We start from the raw sequence: 8,970 nt of genomic DNA on the forward strand, positions 1-8,970 counted from the left end.
TATCTTGTCTTAGTTATTATCTTATTTGACATCTTCATAGACTTTACCATTATTAACCCAAATTCAAAACCCTCTTGGTTTCTAGGCTACCATTCACTTCTGGTTTGCTGTTTGCCTTTTGTCTCATCTTCATGGATTCTTTCTTGATTTCTCTTTAAAACTAGGGTTCATTGGGATTCAGTCCTAAAGTCTCTTTTCAGATTACAAGATGTCTCTAAAGAAAGTGATGTCAAGCAAGAAGGCAGACTAGAAAGCTCCAAGCTCTCATTCCCCTGCAGAACCAAGTAGACAAATATAGACTGATAAGAAATAGGTTTATTGGATCTATAGAAATGAGTCAAATATCTACAGCAATCAAGGAAAGACTCAAAAGTTATACACTTAACATACAAAATTTTGTGGTATTTTGCTAACTCTTTGTCCCATCCTCTCCCATTCACCAATGCATGCATTCAGAAGGCCATCACTTCAATCCCTCTCTCCTCTTTTGGGACAGAATTTAAAAAGTAGAACATGTTTGCAATGTTCTGAGAGTTCCTGAAAGATAAGTTTCTATCTTACCTAACATAAATCTCAGAGAGAAACAGAAGCATACTTGGATATCAAGTTGAAGGCCACTGAAAGCTGTAGCAGGCACCTTAGTGCACAAGAGATGGAGAGGACTGCAAACTCACAGATGGCAGAAGAAAGAGATTATGAGCAAAGTAATATCACAGAAGGTCTAAGACTCCAAGAAAAAGCAAAGGCGTCTCAGGGAAATTCAAACATTTTTAAAAGTCATGTAAAGGCAGTTTGACAGTTTCTCATAAAAATTAAACATACTCTTACCATATTACCCAGAAATTGCACCCCTTGATATTTATCCAAAGGAATTGAAAACATATCCACCCCAAAACCTGCATGTGGATGTTCCAGTACTTGGAAGAAACCAAGATGTCCTTCAAGAGGAGAATAGGTAAATAAACTGTTGTACATCCAGACAATGGAATTACTTCCAGCACTAGAAAGAAACTATCAAACCATGTAAACACATGGAGAAAGTTCAAATGCATATTACTAAATGAAAGAAGCCTAGCTGTAAAAAGCTATGTACTATATGATTTCAAGTAAATAACATGCTGAAAAAGGTAAAACTACAGAGACCCTAAAAACATCAGTGGTTGTCAAGGAGGCTGTGGAATGGAGGTAAAAATAGGCAGAGCACAGAGGATTCTCAGGACAGCAAAAATAAAATATATTATCATCATGGATATATGTCATTATACATTTATCCAGATCCAGAGACTGTCCAACACCAAGAATAAAACCTAAGGTAGACTCTGAGTAATTACATTCTGTCAATGTAGGGTCATCCTTCATTTTATTTTTTTTTTCACCTTTCATTTTAAAATTTGTCATTCTGCAAATCTGTTTGCAGAGCAGCAATGGAGATGCAGACATAGAGAATGGACATGGACAAGGGTGGAAGAGTATAGGGAGAGGGTGAGAAAAATGGAGACGAGTAGCATGGATACATATACACTAACATATAAATAGACAGCCAATGGGAATTTGTTGTATGACTCAGGGAACTCAAAATGGGGCTCTGTAATAACATAGAGGGGTGGGAATGAGCAAGAGGTGGGAGGGGGATTCGAGAGGGAGGGGGATATACATACACAGAGGAGAATGAAAAAGTTGGCCTAAAGCACAACATTCAGAAAACTAAGATCATGGCATCTGATCCCATCACTTCATTGGAAATAGATGGGGAAACAGTGGAAACAGTGTCAGACTATTTTGGGGGGGCTCCAAAATCACTGCAGATGGTGATTGTAGCCATGAAATTAAAAGACACTCCTTGGAAGGAAAGTTATGACCAACCTAGATAGCATATTCAAAAGCAGAGACATTACTTTGCCAACAAAGGTCCGTCTAGTCAAGGCTATGGTTTTTCCAGTGGTCATGTATGGATGTGAAAGTTGGACTGTGAAGAAAGCTAAGTGCTGAAGAATTGATGCTTTTGAACTGTGGTGTTAGAAAAGACTCTTGAGAGTCCCTTGGACTGCAAGGAGATCCAACCAGTCCATTCTAAAGGAGATCGGTCCTGGGTGTTCTTTGGAAGGACTGATGCTAAAGCTGAAATTCCAATACTTTGGCCATCTCATGCGAAGAGTTGACTCATTGGAAAAGACCCAAGAAAAATAGAAATGCTGATTTTATAACTTTGATCTCTATAGCCGCCAAATGGAATTTTCCTTCACCCAAGGAGGTGGTAAGATGTGGTAAAGATATTAATAATAAACATTAAAGTTGTCTAAGAAAAAAAAAAAAGGAAAAGACCCTGATGCTGGGAGGGATTGGGGGCAGGTGGAGAAGGGGACGACAGAGGATGAGATGGCTGGATGGCATCACTGACTCGATAGACATGAGTTTGGGTGAACTCCGGGAGTTGGTGATGGACAGGGAGGCCTGGCGTGCTGCAATTCATATGGTCGCAAAGAGTCGGACACGACTGACTGACTGAACTGAACTGAACTGAAGGCTAATTCAAGTTGATATATGACAGAAATCAAACCAATATTGTAAATCAATTAAAAATAAACTTTTTTTAAATAAAATCTGTAATTCTAACAAGTGATTTTGATAATGGGGAAAGATATGCATGGGTGGAAACAGGTGACATATGGCAAATCTCTGTGCCTCCCATTCAATTTTGTTGTAAATCTAAAACTGCACTAAAAAATAGTATTTTTAAAAAACACCCATACATACAAGAGAAAAAGTCCATGCACAGACTCAGGAAAGATGAATGCACAGTCTGAGAATACTTCAAGTCTTCATGCCAGGCTGATTGGCAAAGGTCTTGGCATTGAGTTAGTCCCCAAAGACAGGGAGTTGTGACTATTGTTTCAAATGCTTAATTCTCAACAAAATGAAAACACAACATGCCAAAACATATGTGATCAGGAAAAGGGCAATCTTAAAGGAAATATTTATAGCTGTAAGCAAATTAAAAAAGGAAAATTTCCAAATCAACCATCTAAAATTATACCTTAAGGAACTACAAGGAAAACAAACTAAACCCAAGGTTAGCAGAAGGAAGGAAATAATAAGGACTAGGGCAGAGAGAAGCAAAATAAAGAATAAAAAAGCAATAGAGAAAAATGAAACCAAGAGTTGGTTCATTTTAAAAAATTAACAAAACTGATAAATTGTTATCTTGGTTGACTAAGAATAAAGAAAGACTCAAATAACTAAAATTAGAAATGAAGGATCAGACATTTCTACCAATTTTATAAAAAATATAAAGGATTATGAGAGTGTACTATGAACAATTGTACATAAATAAATTGAATAACCTAGGTGAAATGGACAAAAATCTAGAAACACACAGCCTAATGAGGAAATAGAAAAATATAAGCAAACTGGTAACTAGTAAAGAGATTGAATCGATAGTCAAAACCCTCTCCAAAAGAAAAGCTAAGGACCAAATTACCTCACTGGTGAATTCTATCAAACATTTAAATGATGAACACCATCCCCCTCAAACTCTTCCAGAAAACTAAAGAAAAGGAAATATTTCCAACTCATTTAAAGAGGGAAGCAGTGCTTTGCTATCAAAGCGAGGCAAATTCACTACAAGACTACAGACTCATATTCCTGATGAGCAGCAATGTAAAAGTCCTCAATAGAACACTAGCAAACAGAATTCACCAGTTACTAAAATAATTACATGTCAAGATCAAGTGGTATTTCTTCCTGGAAGGTAAGGATTATTCCAGTATAAAAAGCAATCAATGTAATACAGGATGAAGGGGGAAAAGCACATGATCATTACAACTGATACAGAAAAGGCATTTGACAAAATTCAGTCCTTTCATGATAAAAACACTCAAACTAGGAGCAGAAGAAAATGGCCTCAACATCATAAAATTCATATACGAAAGGTCCTAGCTAATATCGAACTTGACAGTGAAAGAATCAAACTGTTTTATCTAAGATCAAGAACAAAACAAGGTTGTCCATTTTCACTACTTTTATTCAACAAGATACTGGAAGTTCAAGCCAGAGCAATTAAGGAAGAAAAATATAAAAGGCATTCAAATTGGAAAGAAAGTAGTAAAATTATCTGTCCTCAGACAACATGATCTTATTTTACAGAAATCTTTAAAGATTATGCACACATATCCTAACTTGTAGAATAAAGAAATTTTAACAAATAGTTCTGATAGAAGAAAACAAAATTGCAGGACACAGAATCAATACACAAAAATCATTTGCGTTTCCATACACTAACAGAGAACAATTCTAAAAGGAAATAAGGAAAACAATTCCAGGTAATAACATCTAAAAGAATAAAATACTTGGAATAAACATAACCAAGGAGATAAAAAATTTGTACACTGAAAACTACAAAATTACTTAGAGACATTAAAGAAGATGCTAACAAATAGAAAGATATTCAATATTCATGAACTGGAAATTTAATATTGTTCAGATGTGAAAACTACCAAAAGAGATCTACAGATTCAATACAATTTGTATCAAAATCCAAATGATGGTTTTTTTAAATTTTATTTTTGCAGAAATAGAACAATGTATCTTAAATTCATTTAGAACTTCAAGGTACCCAGAATGGATAAAACACTCTTGAAAAGGAACAAAGTTGGAGGTCAGACACTTCCTATTTCAAAATTTATTACACAGCTATGGACATCAAAACAGTGTTGTATTGGCACTGTATATACACAAAGTGATGGAATAAACTAGAGAGCCCAGAAATAAACCCTAGCATATGGAAATGGCAACCCACTCCAGTATTCTTGCCTGGAGAATCCCACGGACAGAGGAGCCTGGCGGGTAAAGTCCACAGGGTAGCAAAGAGTCGGACACGACTTCACTTTCACTTTCACTTTATGTAATCAAATGATTTTTAATAAGGGTGCTAAGTCTGCACAATTGGGAAATGAGTCTCTTCAACAAATGGTGCTGGGGAAACTGGACATTCACATTCGAAATAAGGAAGTTGGATCCTTATCCTATACTGTCAGCCTACGAGTCTCCTTGGGCCTACTGGTCACTGAGTATCTCTGTTTCCCTCAAAAGGTATGCACACTCAGTCCTTCACATTCTTATCTCTGCTGAAAACCTTCTCCCTCCTCTAAGAAACATCCATTCCTCCTTTAAGCCCAAATTAAATAAAAATTTCTCACCCTTGAAGTCTTCCCTGATGTTCCTAGGAATATACTGACACTTCCTACTCCAGACTTCTATAACTCTCTTCTCTTGTCTCTATCCCAACACATCAGTGAGGCCTGGTAGGTCTCTGGATGGGTGTGCCTCTCTCCCATGGCCCTGGGAGCACCTGGTAACATAGAATGTGAGCACCAATCTGTGTTAATGAGCTATATGTTCCTAGAGCTCATTATATCACCTAACACACAATAAGTGCTCAGAGATCTTAATTCATTGATTGGAAGACTTGAGAGAAGAAAAGTGATGTGTAGAAATAAAGAGCTGTATTACTATAACTGGCCTAGTTGACTTAATATCTGCAGTTCCTGTTTAGCACCAGCAAAATTTCTTGCTTTATAAAACACAAGTACTAGATAGCGACCCCCTGAAAGAGGCGAAGTGGATTATGGTTGCCACCATGACCTGGGATAATGTTTGGCACATGGTAGGCACTCAGTCAGTGTGGAAGAAAGGAAGAGAAGTGAATGAGGGCACGAGGAAAGAAGGAGGAAGAAGGCTAGGAAAGGAAGAAATATCAGAAATATGCCTCTAGAGTCTATAACCTACTAAATCAAAGGATCCAGATGCCTAATCATCATGGAATTGGGCTTTCACTTAAGTGGGGAGCCCAAGAGCCTACTAAGTTTATTCTTCAGATGGAAAAAACTGACTGGTCCAAGCCTCCACAATGAGAAAGTGGTAGAGTCAAAATTCAACTTGACTGTCTCCAAAGACTGTGCTGTGCTCCTTTTTCATAACAACCTGACTACATACCTACCCATGCTTTCTTCATCGTTCACTGGCTTATATTTAGTTAACACATGCCTGGTGGCTCAGCCAGTAAAGAATCTGCCTGTAAAGCAGGAGACCCAGGTTCAATCCCTGGGTCAGGAATATCCCCTGGAGAAGAGAATGGCTACCCAAGAGAATTGCCTGGAGAATTCCACGAACAGAGGAACCTGGTAGGCTCCAGTCCGTGGGGTCACAAAGAGTCAGACACGACTGAGCAACTAATGCTTAAAAGGAATTTACTGTATGCTAGACACTTCTCCAAGTGCTCTGCAAGTATTAAATCACTGAATCTTACGATGGTGAGGTATCATTACTGGTCACATTTTACAGATGAAGAAACTGAGACAGAGAATTCAAGATCTCACTTTATAGGTGAGAAAACTGAAACAAAGAAATTAGTTTCCCCAGAGTCAGACTGTTAGTGGCAAAGCAGGACCCAATTCCAATAGTATGAATTTAAATGTCTATGTATTGAGTCTTTAAACCATCTCTATTTTTGTTACAAAAATAATCCTTTGGTAAACTGAATAGTACTTCCTACTTGTTAGTCAAGAGATTGATAATAACACTGAGATTATAACCTAGGATTAATTGTCCTGCTTGCCTTGGGTCTATTATATCTGCTTTTTAAAAATCTATTCTATGGTCAGAGACAATCTTGATTTTTCCATTTGAAAATTATTTCTATACTACTTCTAAATTATAGGGTAAATCAGATGAGAAAGTATAGAAGAACCCACATGGATTACTTTCTTACTTCAGAAAAAAATTCATAAAGATATGCCCATATTTTTAAGCGATAAACACAGAGATGCCAAGTGAATTTAGTTATCATTCTAACGCCAATCAATTGGTACTGGCTTCTTGGAGCTGTATGCTGAACAGGTTCTAAAACCCTGTTCTGCTACAAATAAGTATGGTAGTAGTGGCTTAGTTGCTAAATCATGTCTGACTTTTGCAGCCCCATGGATTATAGCCTGCCCGGCTCATCTGTCCCTGGGATTTCCCAGGCAAGAGTACTGGAGTGGGCTGCCATTTTCTTCACCAAAAGAAAGTTTAATTTTTAAATTATTCAGAAAACCATAAACAACTTTCTGATTTCCCAGTGGCTTTCTTCCTCCTCTGTATGAAGGGCCTTTAAGCTCTAGCTGCAAAGATGCACTTTTTCCAGTCAGCAACTCACCATAAACAGATTCAAACTCAGAAGAGTATTTAAGGATTAAAAACTCAAAGTGGTCCATCTTAAAGAAATAAACTAATCTTGAAGGATAAAAAATAGATTTTCATTTAATTTTCACAATTTGATGAAACAAGGATTATGTTTATCTATTTTGTACATAAGCAAAGTGAGGCACATAGAAGTCAAATGGATTGACAATTGGTCATGTAGCTTCCTGTAAGTAGCAAGAGGAAGAGCTGAAATTGGAACCCTAGTATGACTGTGGACAAAGGCCATCCTACTTTCAGTTCAAGAGTCATTAGGACACCAAACAGAAAAGATGGGCGTTATCAGATAGAGGATGATATTTGAGCAATGTGTTTGGCTCTAAACTCTGACAGCCATTGCAAAAGGGAAGCAAATGTGTTAAGTGATGAAGTTTTCATTTTCTTGTATTTAAGACACCAAATCATCTGCAAGAAAGAAAAAAGAAAGGAAATCATTTCCTGGACCCATCTCTATGAGTGACATGTAGATAACATCTGACAATAACTTCTACTGTTTTTACATATGACTTTAAAATGCTATCCAAGGCAACCACTCACTGCAGCAAAGGGTGGATGGAGTGACTGGGGCTGTCAATCCACCCCTCACCCCCAGCTTCCAACCTGCCCTGCTGCCCCGGCCCCAGATGAGGGTATACACTTGGAGCGGGAGTTGGCACTGGATGCCAATGAGTGGCCATGCCAAAGGAGCCAGAGCCAGGAGGAGCCGCCTCAGGCTGAGGGAGGTTTACAGCTGTAGAAACTATACCCCAGTTATCAAAAAACCTGACTCCCAGAACATGATGAATGTTAATGACCTCAAACTCAGGATGTCCAAAGCTGGACAAAAACACCTGATACACTTCTGGAAGGAGCTGGAAAAAAGCCCAACAGGTAGAACTTTATGCAGAGCTCCAGGCCATGAAATTTGAGGAGCTGAACTTCTTTTACCAAAAGATGACTGATTGATTTAATCATTCTTCCAGAGAAAGTGGATGCTCGAATGGAACCTGTCCCTTGAGAGGTATTGGGCAGGGATACCAGGGATCCAAATCAGCTGCAGGCCTGGGAAACTGAAGGACAAGGACTTTTCCAGATTTCTTGGAACAAAGTGGCAGTTCTTCTAGCTGGTGGGCAGGGGACAAGGCCTAGTGTTGCATGTCCCTACGGGATGTATGATGTTGGTTTGCCATCCTGTAAGACACTTTTCCAGATTCAATCAGAGTGTATCCTGAGGCTTCAATAGTTAGCTGAATAATATCATGGCAACAAATTCATCTTTTTGCGGTATATAATAACCAGTGAAAGAACAATGGAATCCACAAAATTTATGGTATATGAAGTATTAGGGGAAGATGAGTTTTCCCCACTGAAGGACAAAGACAGTCAGAATGGACAACTCTACTACTGCAAGGCATGTTTTGATGTCCCTCCATCATTGTTGGGTCTTCAATGCAAGAGGCCATGTCATAGATGAAGTTGGCTCTCGCCTCCCAGCAATTCCCCACTTGAAGGGTGCCAATGATGCACCAATCCAATGTAAAATCTCTCCTCTTATCTCTGGAGAAGGACCAAAAAGTTATATGACAGAAAGAGAATTCCATGCACCTTTAATCACTGATGAGAATGGAGTCCAAGAAGAATGGTATATGAGCCAGATACCAAGTTCTCCCATAATAAGAATACCTTTTATTTTCGGTTGACTGATCATAAACCTATAGGACCTCATGTGAAATACTCAAGTTTTAATATCCACAA

At 38.2% G+C, this 8,970-nt stretch overlaps 1 pseudogene; it reads left to right on the forward strand.

Annotated features, from left to right (window-relative positions):
• Positions 1 to 7,042: 7,042 nt before the first annotated feature.
• Positions 7,043 to 8,689, forward strand: LOC113906209 (annotated as a pseudogene).
• The last annotated feature ends 281 nt before the right edge of the window (positions 8,690 to 8,970 follow it).

The sequence above is a fragment of the Bos indicus x Bos taurus genome, chromosome 16, assembly GCF_003369695.1.
Source record: "Bos indicus x Bos taurus breed Angus x Brahman F1 hybrid chromosome 16, Bos_hybrid_MaternalHap_v2.0, whole genome shotgun sequence".
Classification (NCBI taxonomy): Eukaryota; Metazoa; Chordata; class Mammalia; order Artiodactyla; family Bovidae; genus Bos; species Bos indicus x Bos taurus.